We start from the raw sequence: 14,884 nt of genomic DNA on the forward strand, positions 1-14,884 counted from the left end.
AAGCCTCTAAGCAAGCCTTAATCCAGCCTCCCAACTAGCCAGGTAAAGACCAGCCTCCCACGCCACCATAGTCTCAGCCAACCTTTCAGGAAACTTCTCAGCAAGCCTCCAAGCCAGCATCACAACCAGCCAGGCTCAACACCAGCCTCCCATGCTGCCAGCATCTTGGCCAATGTCCCGGCAAGCCTCTTGCCAGGCCAGACCACTGGCCACTCATTAAGCCTCTCAGACAGCCTCTCGGCCCAGCTCGCCTTCTCCACAGTGAGTATCTAGGTCAGGCTCCTAAAAACCCAGCCTGTCACCTATCCTTGTAGCTGAATTCAGCCTACCATGCTCTCAGCAAACCTTTTAGCAAGCGTACAATGCAGGCTCTCAGACAGTCTCTCACACAGCCTCTTGGCCAGACTCCTAGTCAGCCAGCCTGTTATCCATCCTCTCAGCAAGCCTCTCAGCAAGGCTATAAGCCAGTCTCCTAGCCGGCCACGCTCAAGACCACCATTCAATGCAGCCAGCGTCTCTGCCAGACTACCGGCATGCCTCTTGGCCATGCAGCCTGCCTGCCTCTGGGCCAACCTTCTAGCCAGGCAGCCTGCTGGCAAGAACCTGAGCCAAATTCTCAGCCATTTAGCCTCTGAAAAAGCCTCTCAAAAAGCCTCTAAGCCAGTCTCCTAACTAACCAGCCTCATAACCAGCCTCCCAGGATGCCAGTATCTAGGCCACGCTCCCAGCAAGCCTCTCAGCCATCCTCCCTGCCTGCCTCTTGACTAGCCTTGTAGCTGGCCAGACTCTTACCAGACTTCTTGGCCATCCAGACTCTCAACAAATCTCTCAGTAAGCCTTAAAGGCAGTCTGCCAGCCAACCAGCCTCAAGACCAGCCTGCCATGCAGCTAGCGTTTCTCACAGCCTTCCGGCAAGCCTCTTACCTAACCAGACAACCTGCCACTTGGCTAGCCTATTAGCCAGCCTCTTGTTTAGCCTCTCATGCAGCCAGATTGTAGGCCAGCCTCTGAACAAGCCAGTTTTGCATTTGGCCTCTTAGCTGGACTCTGCTTGCCAGTGTTTTAGCAGGCCTTTTAGCATGCCTTTAAGTCAACCCCTCAGACAGACAGCCTCTCAAACAGGCTGTCTGCCAGCCTACCAACCAGCATCACAGCATGCCTCTAAGACAGCCATCCCAAAAGCAAGCCTCAAGATCAGCATCTCATGTCACCGCCATCTCAGCCAGCTTCCCAGCAACATCTCAGCCATCCAGCCTGCCTGCATCTTACCAAGGCCCCTCCCAGCCAGCATGCTGGCCAGACTCATAGCCAGCCTCTCAGCCACCCAGCCTCTCCATAACCCTCTCGACAAGCATGTAAGCCATCCTCCCCACCAGCCAGCCTCAAGACCAGTCTGCCATGCAGACACTGTCTTGCACAGACATCCAGCAATCCTCATGCCCAGCCAGACAAGCTGCCATGTAGCCACCCTCCTCACCAGCCTTTTGGTTAGAGTCCCATGCAGCAGGCCACTAGGCCAGCCTTCTAACAAGCCAGCTTTGCATTTGGCCTCTTAGCCAGACTCATCCTGACAGACTCTGAGCAAGCGCTTCAGCAAGCCTTTAAGGCAGCCTCTCAGACAGACAGCCTCTGACGCAGGCTCCCAGCCAGTCTATCAGCTAGCCAGCCTCTCATGCAGCCTTTCAGAAAGACTCTCAGCCAGCTTCCAGACTGCCATCTTGTAGAGCAGCCTCCCATGAAGCCAGCACCTTGGCCTGCCTTTGAGCAAGCCTCTCAGCAAGCCTCCAAGCCAGCCTCCCAGCCAGCCAGCATCTTGGCCAACCTCCCAGGAAACCTCTCAGCAAACCTTGAAACCAGCATGCCATCCAGCCAGCCTCAACACCTGCCTCCCATGCAGCCAGCATCTTGGCCAGCCTTCCGGCAAGCTTCTCGCCAGACCAGACCATCAGCCACTCAGTAAGCCTCTCAGCCCGGCCTGCCTTCCCAGCAGCCACTCTCTAGGCCAGCCTCATAAAAAGAGAGCTTGCCACTCATCGTCCTAGCTGCACTCAGCCTTCTAGGCTCTCAGCAAGTCTTTTAGCAAGCATGTAATGAAGCCTCTCAGATAGCCTCTCACACAGGCTTTCATCCAGGCTTCTAGTCAGTCCACCCTTTATCAAGCCTCTCAGCAAACTTCTCGGCCAGCCTTCTAGCTGGCCAGCCTGCCAGCTAGAAACTCTTCGATGGCTTCTCAGCCACCCAGCCTCTCAGCAAGACTCTAAGGCAGCCACTTAGCCAGCCAACCTCAAGACCAGCCTTCCATGCAGACCAGCCATCCATGCTCGGCCAGCCTCCTGGCAAGCCTCTTGCCTACCCAGCCTGCTTCACTGTGAGTCAGCCTCCTAGCCTGTCAGCCTGCTCGCAAGAACTTTACCCAACTTCTTGGCCATCTAGCCTCTCAAAAAGCCTCTCAGGAAACCTCTAAGCCAGCCTCCGAGCCAACCAGCCTCATGACCAGCCTCCCATACAGCCTGCGTCTAGGCCACACTCCCAGCAAGCATCTCAGCCATTCACTCTGCCTGCCTCTCGGCCAGTTTTCTACCCAGCCAGCCTTCCAGCCAGACTCTTAGCCAGCTTCTTGGCCATCCAGCCTCTCAACAAGGTTCTTAGCAAGCCTCTAAGCCAGGCTGCCAGCCAGTCAGCCTCAAGACCAGCCTCCCTTGTCACCAGGGTTTCCAACGGCCTTCCAGCATGCCTCTCGCCCAGCCAGACAACCTGCAACTCGGCTGGCCTCCTATCCAGTCTGTGATTCATCCTCCCATGCAGCCAGCCTCCCAACAAGCCAGCCTTCCTTTTGGCCTTTTAGCCGGACTCTGCCTGCCTGGCATTCATCAGGCCTTTTAGCACACCTTTAAGACAGCCTCTCAGATAGACCACCTCTCAAACAGGCTTTCTGCCAGCCTACCAGCCAGCCTTACAGCAAGCCTCTAAATTAGCTTCCCAGCCAGCAAGCCTCAAGACCAGCCTCTCTTGCTGCTAGCATCTCCGCCAGCCTCTCAGAAAGCCTCTCATCCATCCAGCCTGCCTGCCTCTTGGCAAGCCCCCTAGCTAGCCAGACTCTCAGCCACCCAGCCTTTCAATAAGCCTCTCAGCAGACCTGTAAGACATCCTCCCAGCCAGCCAGCCTGAAGACCAGCCTCCCATACAGACACTGTTTTGAAGAGACTTCCAGCAAGCCTCTCCCAGCTGGCCAACATGCGACATGACCAGGCTCCTGGCCAGCCTTTTGGTTAGCCTCCCTGGCAGCATACCAGTAGACCAACCTCCTAGTAAGCCAGCCTTGTATTCAGCCTCTTTGGCAGACTCACCCTGCCAGGTGCAGAGACAATTTTTCTGCAAGCCTTTAAGTCGGTCTCTCAGACAGACAGCCAGCCTCTCACACAGGCTCTTGGCCGGACCCAGGGAGCCAGCTTCTCATGCAGCCTATCAGCAAGACTCTACGCCAGCCTCCAAAATGGCCTTCCTCTAGAGCAGTCTCCCACTCATCGAGGGCCTCAGTTAGCCTACGAGCAAGCCTCTCAGCAAGCCTCTTAAGTCAGCCTCCCAGGCAGCCAGGTAAAGATCAGCCTTTCACACCACCAGCATCTCGGCCAGTCTCCCAGCAAGCCTCCAAGCCAGCATCCAAACCAGCCAGCCTGAACAGTAGCCTCCCATGAAGCCAGTGTCGTGCCAAGTTTCGCAGTGAGACTCTTCAGGCTAGACCACCAGCCACTCAGTAAGCCTCTTAGACAAACTGTCGACCTGGCTTGCCTTCCTGCAGCCAGCCTCTGGGTCAGCCTCCTAAAAACCCAGCCTTCCACCCATCCACCTATTTGGACTCAGCCTGGCAGGCTCTCCGCAAGCCTTTTGACAAGCGTTTAATGCAGCCTCTCAGACGAGCTCTCACACATGCTCTTGGCCAGACTTTTAGCCAGCCAGCCTCTTATTCAGCCTCTCAGACGAGCTCTCACACATGCTCTTGGCCAGACTTTTAGCCAGCCAGCCTCTTATTCAGCCTCTCAGCCAGCCTCACGGCAAGCCTCTAAGCCAGCCACTAAGCCAGCCAGGCTCAGGACCAGTGTTCATGCGGCCAGAGTCTCAGCCAGCCTCCCAGCAAGCCTCCCTGTCTCTGGGCCAGGCTTTTAGCCAGCTGGCCTGCTGGCAGGAACCTTAGCTGGCTTCTTGGCCATCCAGCCTCTCAAAAAGCCTCTCAAGAAGCCTCTATGCCAGCCTCCTAGCCAACCAGCCTCACGACTAGCCTCCCATGCAGCCAGCCTTTTGGCCTCGCTCCCAGCAAGCCGTTCAGTCATCCATTCTGCCTGCTTGTGTGCCAGGCTTTTAGGTGGCTGGCCTGCTGGCCAGACTCTTATCTGACCTCTCAGTTACCTAGCCTCTCAACATGACTCTCAGGAAGTCTGTAAGCTGGGCTGCCATCCAACCAGCCTCAAGACGAGTGTCCCATGCAGCCAGCATTTCCAACAGCCTTCCAGCATGCTTCTCGCCCAGCCAGACAACCTTCCACTCGGCCGGCCTCCTAAGCAGTCATTTTGTTTTTCATGCAGTCAGCCTCTGGGCCAGCCTCCTAACAAGCCACCCTTCCATTTGCCATCTTAGCCAGACTGTGACTGCTGGGATCTCAAGCTGGCCTTTTAACACACCTTTAAGGCCGACTCTCAGATAACCTCTCCAACTGGCTCTCTGCCAGCCTACCCGCCAGCCTTACAGCGAACACCTAAGCCAGCCTCTTAGCCAGCAAGCCTCAAGACCGGCCCCTCATGCAGCCAGTGACTCAGGCAGCCTTTCTGCAAACCTCTTGGTGATCCAGCCTGCCTGCATCTTGGCAAGCCACCTAGCCAGCCAGCATGCTGGCCAGACTCATAGCTGGCCTCTCAGCCATCCGGACTCTCAAGCCTCTCAGCCATTCTGTAAATCATCCTCCCAGCCAACCAGCCTCAAGACCAGCTTCCCATGCAGACATCCATATGAACAGACTTCCAGCAAGCCTTTTGCCCAGCGGGTCAACCTGCCACTTTGCCAGCCTCCTTGTCAGCCTTTCAGTTAGCCTACCATGCACTCAGCGACTAGGCCAGCCTCCTAACATGCCATCCTTGCATTTACTCTCTTAGCTGGACTCAGCCTGCCCAGCTCTCAGTAGGCCTTTTAGGAAGCCTTTAAGCCAGTCTCTCAGACAGACAGCCTTTGACACAGACACTCATTTAGCCTCCCAGCTAACCAGCCTTTCATCCAGACTCTCAGCAAACCTCTAAACCTTCTTTCCAACCTGCCAGCCTTCAGACCATCCTTTCATGAAGCTGACCTCTCAACCAGCCTCCCAACACGCCTCTAGCCCAGCCAGACAACCTGCCATTTTGTCATCCTCCTGGCCAGTCTTTCCATCAGCCTCCCATGTTGCCAGGCTCTCAGCTGGCCTCCTTGTTAACCAGCCTCTTAAGTTATACTCTCAGTCTACCATTAATTCAGGAAGCCTTTTACAACCTTCTAAGGCACCCTTCCAGACAGGCTGCTTTTCAGCGAGGCTCTTGTCCTACCTGTGATGCAGTCAGCTTCCTGGCTGACCTCTCAGCCAGCCAGCCTGCATGCCAGACCTTCAGCCAACCTTCCAGACAATGAGCCTCTCTTCCAGCCTCTCTGTAAGCATCTGAGGCAGCCTCTCAGGCAATCTTTAGCAAACCCCTCTTGACCGGCCTTTCCTTCAGCTAACTTTACGGTGTTCCTCCCATACAGCCAGTGTTTTTAAACAGACTCTCAGTGAGCCTTTTGCCAAGCCAAACAGCCGGCCATTTGGCCTGCCTTTCAGCCATTCTTTCCATTAGCCTCCCATGCAGCCAGTCTCTGGACAAACCTCCTAACAAGCCAGTTTTTCTCCTAGACTCTTAGCCAGACTCTGAGCCTGTCAGCCTGTCGGCAATTCTTTCAGCATGCTTCTAAGGCAGCCTCTCAGTTCGGCATTTTCTCACACAATCTCTTGGTCAGCCTCCCAGCCAGGCATCCTCTCATAGCCTCTCAGCCAGCCTCTGAGACTGTCAGGCAGCCTTTTAGCCAGACACTAGGCCAGTCTCCCAGCAAGTCAGCCTCAAGACCTGCCTTCCATGCAACCAACGTCTCTGCCACCCTCCCAGCAAGCCTCTTGGCCAGCAAGACATTTGGTTTCTTGGACAGCCTGCCCTCCAGATAGCATCTCGGCGAACCTCTCAGCTGTCCCATTTGTTAGACAGCCCGCAGTTTTCTCAGCCAGCCTCTCAGCCAGTCCCTCAGCTGGCCTGCACAGTTCATCTCTCAAACAGTCTCACAGCCATCATTTTGTCAAGCCTGTTTGCCTCCTAGCCAGCTTCTCACTGTACTCTAAGCCTGCCAGCCTCTGGTTCTGCCTCTCAGCAAGCCTCTAAGGCAGGCTTTCAGACAGGAAGACTCTCAGCAATGCTCACAACCAGCATCCCATCCAAGAAGCCTGGAAGCCTGCATGCCAGCCTATCAGCTGGTCTCCCATTTACCCAGCCTCTTATCCAGTCTCTTAGCAAGGCTCTGAGATAGACTCTGAGTCAGGCAGCACTTTAGCCAGCCTTTCTTTCTGGCCTCCCAGCCAACTGGCTTCAAGATCAACCTCCCATGCGGCCAGCATCCCATCCAGCCTCCTAGGAAGCCTCTCATCCAGCCAGACAGCCTGCCTCTTGGCCAGCCTCTCCTACAGCCAGGCTTTTGGCTGGTCTCCTAGATAGCCAGGCAGCCAGCCAGCCTCTTAGATGTCCTCTCACCCTGCCAGCCTTCCAACCAGCCTCTCAGCAGCCTCTAAGCCAGCCTCCCTGCCAGGTAGCCTCAAGAACAGCCTCCTATTCAGCCAGCGTCTTGTCTAGCCTATTAACAAGCCTCTTGTCCAGAATCTTATGCAGACAGCCTCTTGGCCAACCAACGAGGCAGCCTGACAGCTTTTCATCCAGCCTCCCTACCAGTCACTCAAACAGCCTCTTAGCCAGTCAGCAAGCCAACCTCACAGCCAGCAAGCCAGCCAGCCTCTTAACCAGCCAGTCTGCCTGCCTGCCTCTCAGCCAGCCAGCCTCTCATCCAGGCTGTAAGGCAGCCAGTGTCTCAGCTAGCATCTAAGCAAGCCTCTCAGACAGCCAGCCTGCCAGTCTCTAATCCAGACAACCAGTCAACCAGCCTGCCTGCCAGCCAGCCACTATGCCAGCCAGCCAGTCACTCAACTGGAATTTCAAATATCTGGGTTTTGTGGCCAAGTATTCAGTCCATTGAATAAAAAATAATTTAGACCTCAGATTCAAGGACCTGTGTCAAATTTGAATTCACTTGAAACTCTGACCTGTTTTGCCTTCTGACTTTGTCTTTTGTGTTTCTTTTTCTTGCCTTTTTTTGTTCCTGTTTGTCGCAAGATTTTCCTAATAAAATAAAAGCTTTTTGGGTTTTTTAAACAAAGGAAATACTTTCTAACTATTCTGCACTTTCACTGTAAGTGGCAGAATGAGCACATACTGCCAAAGACTAAAACCCAGCTGATTTATGGAATTAATCACTAAAGAATATATTTATACAGGTTGGGCATTTCAAATCTGAAAATCCAAAATCTGAAGTGCTCCAACATCCAAATTTTTTGAGCAGCAACATGATGTTCAAAGGAAATGCTCATTGGAGTATTTCAGATTTCAGATTTTCAGACTCTGCATGCTAACCCAGTAAGTATAATGCAAACATCCAATATTCAAAACAACCCAAAATCTGAAACTTTTCTGGTGTCAAGAATTTTGGATAAGGTATATTCAACCTGTATTCAGTAGTTATAATCCACTTTGATAATAACCAAAGAAAGTTTACAACTTTAGCAAATATCATGAACAAATTTGATGTTCCTTCATACTTCAATATATATATTTTTTCCATTCAGCAATTTTCCCATGAGGTTAAGAATTAGGAAGTTTATCTTTTACCTCCAATCTTTCTGGTTCAAAGTGAGCATCCTGGGTTCTGGAACAGATAAGAGCTCTTCCAGCCCTTTATACTAAAAGCAAGTTATGTATCTAGAATCAAACTAGAGGGTCAAAGTGACTGGATATTTCCCTCTATTTTCCCTAATCTGGAATAATCAACTCAGATATGATGGTGTAATTCAAGCGACTTCCCATTGTTACCAAGAAACATTGTAATTTATTACTTTGCCTTGAAAGGGACTGATTTTTTGGAGTAATAATTTTTAATTTTAACTTACTCATGAATGATGGTAAATACCTGTCAAGGCTTTATTAACAAAGTGCAGGGAAAAAAGAAAGAAGCAGGAACCCACTGCTCTATTAATTTAATCCTACTTTGGTTCTTTCCCAGATTACAAGCACCTCATCTGAGAAGCCTGGACACTTCATACTTGGACATCTGAGTTAAACAAGCCCAGCCTCCCTGGAGTCTCATGCCACCTAGATTTTTTTTTAATTAGCTTGGAATCAGCACTGACCTAACAATCTCTCACTGAAGTGTATTTTGAACATGTAAGCTTTCTGGCTTTTCAGGTATTTTTCTGATAGTATACATATGTATATTACAAATTATGACACTATTACAGGACAGATATCATAACACACACATATAATTTTCTAAGTGTAAATGAGGTTAAACAAAACAGCCTGTTTCAGTATCTATTTACCATGAGAGTTCCATCGTTTTATATTGCAGTCAGCATAAACTCCTCTCATCCTCAAAGCTAAGCTTTGAGCGTTCTACTGTCCAGAAATGTTCAGCGATTATTTTATTTTACCAGGCATGATTAGTTATTTTGACTGCAATAAACCTTTGCAAATAATAGATCCAAACATCTGAACTGACTCAATTTAAATAGTGAGTTTATATAAGATTCTAATGCATCTTTTGTATTTTAGAGACTACTAACTAAAATGCCTCACAAACTTAGACATATCTTGAGGCCATAAGTGTACTTGCAAGTAAGGCAACCTTTGAAAAAAAATCCTTTCTAAATGAGGAAAACATTTTCAAAATTTTGTATCACTTCTACCCAAGAATACTAAGATGTGCAGAAGTCTGTTGATATTCTCACCAGGGGGATCGCCTATTGAAAATAAAAGATTGTGAAGACATAGCTGTCTTAATAGCCCTAATTAATGTTTCAACATTAATTAGTTACAGCAATGCTTGATGCTAAGCAAGTGGTTTCTACAATGGCACAAATACAAATTTATGCGTGTGTAATGTGATATGTATCCTGTAACTGATTATTATTTTACAAAATATCCACCTCTTCTCCCCCACACCTCCATCCTTACTGGATTTTCTTGGGTTTTCTAGGCACACTGTGTATCCTACAGAATCAGGATGGAAGAGCTGGGTGTATATTATTAAGCAAGGAGAGCCAAGTGGCTTGTTAAAAGTTAATTAGTGGCAAAATTAAGAAAATAATTCAAGTTCTGTTTCCAAGTCTCCTACCCTAGCTTCAAAAATTATCTTCTGCTTTTATATTCAAAGTGCATTTTAATGCTATTGTTAGATAATTGGGTCTTAGTCAAGTTTTTCTAGAACACAAAGGACAGGTAAAACACAACCAGTCCTTATTGAATTAATTTGATTTTTGTCTTTTGTACTCCCAGCTATCAAAACTTGAATAAATGGATTTTCTAGTGATTTTAAATATGACAAATTATTCTCGTAGATATTAATCTTTCTTGTTTGTCATAATGTCCTAGAGAAGCCTAGATAAAAATGGGTTCCACCTAGTTTCTCTGTATAACACCTTCTCCCCTCCCCATCCCTGCCAATTGGGCTCTATGCATATTGACAAGCAAATAAGAAAACCCTAGGTTTTTTGTATTTGAATTTCCAAAACAATAAAAGGTTTTGACTCAAGATTTGCATTCAAGAAGAGGCAGAAGTTTTATCTCATCTTTTTATTAGTTTGTGAACTTGTATTTCTCTGTATGCTAGGAAAATTTTACACACAAGGAATGTTTGAAAAAGTGAGAATTTTAGAGTGCTTGGGTGGTTTTTATTTGGTCAGTGCTGATGTGTTAGGTGTCTAGGGAAATATTGCTTCAGGACCTTTTTGACAACACAGCTTCAAGAATGACTGGGGGATATTTATTTTAGTGCTGAGAAAAGGGAGGGAGTGGGCAGGTTGGAGAGGGAACCTTTCCACTGAAAGCAGTGCAGTCAGCTGCTTTGTAGATTTGTTTTTTCATTATACTTGTAACAATGTTCTTGTGTCCATAATTGACTGAAATGTCAAGCTCCAGGAAAGCAAGGCATTTATCAGGTGACCAGAAGTAGAACCTTGTTGATTATGAAATGGAAGAATAATGTCAAGGTAGTTGGGGTAAAATGCCAAATAAGATTTTACTGGTGAATTTCCATGCTTAATATGTACAATAATGTCTTTCTAAGTTGCATGTTAATCTGGTTTAACGTATTGTCTCTGGTTTATGCTTTGAGTAAAAAGGAAAAAAAAAGACTTGAGTTACAATTGTTACTCTATTATGTACTACCACATGTACCTTTTCTTTTAGAAAGGGTTAATTATAATTACTATTCACACCAAAAAAAAAGTTGTATTATGTCTACTGTGCCAATTGTCAGAGTATCTAAAATTTTAATTCACTTGTTCAGCTAAATTTCCTCCTCAGTTCATGGCCATAAATTTTTTTACTGACAAACTTTCAAACCAACCTTGACTCTAAGTTATCTAGTCAATATTTTTCATCTGTGTAGACATTAGTTTACTGTATAAATGGCATCTGTTTTCTTCCACATCACTGGCAGAGTAAGTATTTCCTTTTGACAGCTTTGTAGGATTTATGGGTTTGCATGCTCTGAAGAAAAATAATGCTAAGCAAAAGATTCCACTTCATTACCTCTTAGTACTTAATTAAGTTCATACCCGTGGCACACTGGAAGCGAACCCTGAAATGACTGACAGCAGCAGAGCAGCCAGCTATATTATCTTTGGAAGACAGAGAGGATTCTAGTTATCCTGACCTTATTTTTCCATCTATGATACTTATAAATGTTCCTTCTATTTCTCTCTCTTACAGGCTTAGACAGAACTATTTGGAAGGCAAGTGCAAATTCCTCTTTGCAGCTACCAACCTGTTTGTACAGCCCTTATATGCAAAAAAATCAAGTAGTGGTCTCACATTTCTCTCTGACCTTCCAAACTACAGACATCGCTTATCACAGGGCTTCCCCTGTGGAGGCGATCAGAGGTTGGTGGGAAGGCAAGCAGTGGGTTTCACTAAGCAAACACACTGTCAGCAGTGAGAGTCAGGGTTACCTGTTGGGGTTCTGCAAGCACACGTGCATCTGTAAGAGGATTCACTGGGTGAAAGGTCTTAAAGCACTCCCACATTTCTAAAGATGCCAGTCACTGAGCTTCAAGTGGAGCTGACTTGTGGAAGTTGGTCTCACAAAGACTAACTGATTTTTCACGTTGATTTGGTTAAATCCTAATTAAGTGGGCCCAGACTTATCCAGGAGCTAGAAGTTCCTGGTGCCCTGAGTCTGGGAAGTCAATGGAGTACTACTGGGTGTCAGGGGTGGGTTTACTGCTCTTGTTGAAGGGCTGAAGGGCATCTTGTCTGCACATAGCTTCCATTGCCATTGAAGGGACATTTACTAGGAGAATAGCAATAGTTTAGAAGATCAGTTTTACTAGTCTTTAAAAATAAGCACAATAACACATACTTCTAAAAAATCCAGTAAATCAACATGTAAAAAATTGTGTTTCTAGACTCAGAATTAACATAATAACAATCTGATTTGAGGGGAAAGAGCTATTATTGCAAATTAATAACACATCCAATGCCTATTTAAGCAACTACTGTATGCTCAGGATTGTTTTACGTGATCTTTGCCCTCATGGAGGTCATTTATGACCTGAGACATACAGGAATCTGTAATGAGGCACCACACTGCACCTATGCTGAAAGGGAGTTCAGATGGGAGGCACAGCGAGGGAGAAGGAGTGAGCAGGGGATGCTGCCCAGAGCAGGTAGCCCTGAAGAGTGCAAAGAAGGTGGATTCAGCTTGACTGGTGGAGAATATCAGGCTTTCCTCCAGACCTTGGCAGCACAAGATAGGCGTCTAGGAAAAGCTAGTTGAAGAGATGAAGGGATGAAAGACAAGATGAAAGACACCTAGAGACAGGAGAAGTCTGGCATGCAGGTGGGATAGTAAGGAAGACAGGCAGACTGAGCAGAACACGTGTTCTGGGCAGTGTAGGAATAAGGATTGGGGGTCAGAAGGAGACCTCAGAGGGCCTTAAAATTCCAAATAAGAGACTTCAGACCTAAGAAATAGACACAGGCCATTTCTGGGCAGAGGAATAGCAAGAAAAAAAGAATTCATGTTCAGGAAAGGCTTTAAAGAGGCCTGATTTACAGATGGGGTGCAAGTGGATAAGGGAAGAATACGAGGCAACTGATGTGGTGCTTGTTACTCAGGCTTTGGAATTAGAAAGACCTAGGTTCAAATCCTGCCTCTGCCTCTTATTAGCTTGGTGATCATATGCAAACTATTCAATAGCTATGTGCCTCAGCTTTTCCATCTGTAAAATGAGGACAGTGGTACTAATGTTTCTAAAAAGAATGGCATCATGGTGTGATGGTTGATATGGCTAAGGTTTTAACTGCACTCTTCACTAGACTTGGGCAAGTTTGGAACATCTAAATCCATAATTTGGTCTCTGGTATAATGTAAAATAGTCACTCTAAGGATTAAATGAGATAATACAGAGATAGCATTTAGTTAAGAGCTTGACCTATGGTTGACACTCAATAGATGTTCAACCCTATGAGTATTAGCTTCCTCGTGTTTAAGTCCCCTTTTATGAGGTTTAAATGTGACAATGAAAGTATTTATCACAGGGCCTACCATCAATAGCAGCCACCATTCTTATTATTATAGAAGAATGAGAGACTGGTGTGAGGGAGATGGCCCTAAACTGATGTCGTAGCAGTGGAAGTCAGGAAAGAACTGGAAGAAATATTTTGGAGGAGGGAAGTCTAGTATATCTAGAATTTGTTGTTCTTTTTATGAAGACATTAGTGTGCTAATATTTATGAAGTATTTGCTGATCATTTCATAGGTCAAGAATGACCTGCGGAATAGGCTTAAAAGTTCTTCTTATTTTATGTTAACTACTGTATTTATTGGTCATTTTAAGGGTCTAAGAAATTAGTTACAGGGTGGTCAAAAGAATGAAGTTAGAGACCAAAAGTTTTGAAAAGGTTGACTGGGGAAAAGATTGGTGATGGCAAATAACAAAATAAGGCAGACTATGGCCACTGGTTCAAGGCCATATGGAAGGAAGCCTATTACCTGGAAGCACTCATCATGTCCTGTTACAGCCCATCGCTGAGATTGCTACATGGCATGAAGACTCTGGTATCCTCAAGGGTAGAAGACTGTGACTGCCATGAAGCTCTGTGCTTGAGTGGAAAGGGAGACACCATGTGTGGCCATAGAAAGCGGTAGGTGTGCTGCCTAAGGACTTTTCAACTCAGAGTGTTCTGTAGAGTCACATGTGTTAAACAAAGCCAACAAGAGAAATAACTCTGTCTGCAGGGCTCTGTCAGCATTGCCTATCCTGTCTTAGGAAAGAAAAGTAAAGCAAAAGACTTGCAGACCTAGAAAGAGCCTAGAGTTTGTGTAGTTGACAGTTCTTAACCTTGTCTACTGCACATTAGACTCACAGAGGAGAATCTTTAAAAAATACGTTACAATCTCTGAGTAAGGCCTGGGCATCTACATTTTTTACAAGTTCCCCAAATGCTTCTAAAGTGAAATTAGAACTAAAAATCACTTATCTAACCCTACCCTCTCCTGTTGCAAATGACAAAAGCTGAGTCCCAAGAAGGTCCAGTAACTTGCCCAGGGTCACACATTCATTTAAGGACACATCTAGGCTGCAAGTTTTCATTTTCTGACTTGCAAGTCAGAATTTTTTTTTCTGACCATACACTCATGCCATCTCTGCTCACTAGATGTGTTTCAAAAATTTAAAGGACATTTTAATAGCGAGTACATAGTTTTATGTGTGAGTATTATATACATAAACATACATGTTACATACACATAAAGTTATACATATACTTATATAAATGTACATATGTATGTTTGTATGTATGTCTCATATATATAAATATGTACATTTGAACTTCTGGGTCAAAAGCATATAAACAATATAGAATTTGTGGACGTTTTTACAGTTTCAGAAAATCTTTTATAACACATAGATTGTTACTTTTTAAACAGACACTGAAAGACAAGAAGGGATGTTTTACCATGTTTTGGCATTTTTTAAAAATAAGAAATAAAACCTGGCATTGTCAGAGATCAGGGTAGAACCATCACATAGCCCTTTCATTACTAATCCAGAAGAGGCAAAACACAGGGAAACCCGCAGTGTTTCAGACAACACTAATCTTTTGCAGGCCAGGAAATTTTAGACTAACAGGAAGGAATGCATGGTGGGAAAACTGTAGAATGATGATGTCATCAACAAGCAGGAGAGGGAAAAAATTGGTCAGCCACTTCACTGTAGGAAAAAGAATAAAATGCCTTTGCAGGGAAATAAATAATACTGTAAGTGTAGATGATAGATTCTGAACTCTGACTTACAATCCTAGAAAGTAAACGAATTGATTAATTTTCAAAAATTGTCAAGGTCACATAACCTTTATACTAGAACAAAAGAATGTGTGGGTGATGGGAGAGTGGAGAGGAAGAGAGATTGATTAAGGGGTACAAATTTACAGTTTAATAGAATAAATGAGACCTAATGTTTGATAGATCAGCAGGGTGAGTATAGTTTACAATACTCTCTTGTACATGAGCACACCCC

General features: G+C 46.1%; 1 long non-coding RNA gene across 7 annotated transcripts in view; it reads left to right on the top strand.

Annotated features, from left to right (window-relative positions):
• Nucleotides 1-14,884, top strand: part of LOC134762035 (uncharacterized) — a 72,781-nt gene that overhangs the window by 40,019 nt on the left and 17,878 nt on the right. For 5 of the 7 annotated variants that reach the window (XR_010141492.1, XR_010141491.1, XR_010141489.1 and 2 more), the window contains one exon: nucleotides 8,368-10,501. This is a non-coding gene — a long non-coding RNA (uncharacterized LOC134762035). Of the gene's footprint in view, nucleotides 1-8,367; nucleotides 10,502-13,388; nucleotides 13,672-14,884 lie in introns of those variants that run through there. The other 2 variants (XR_010141494.1, XR_010141496.1) reach the window with 2 other exon arrangements.

Source organism: Pongo abelii, chromosome 8 (assembly GCF_028885655.2).
Source record: "Pongo abelii isolate AG06213 chromosome 8, NHGRI_mPonAbe1-v2.0_pri, whole genome shotgun sequence".
NCBI classification, from domain to species: Eukaryota; Metazoa; Chordata; class Mammalia; order Primates; family Hominidae; genus Pongo; species Pongo abelii.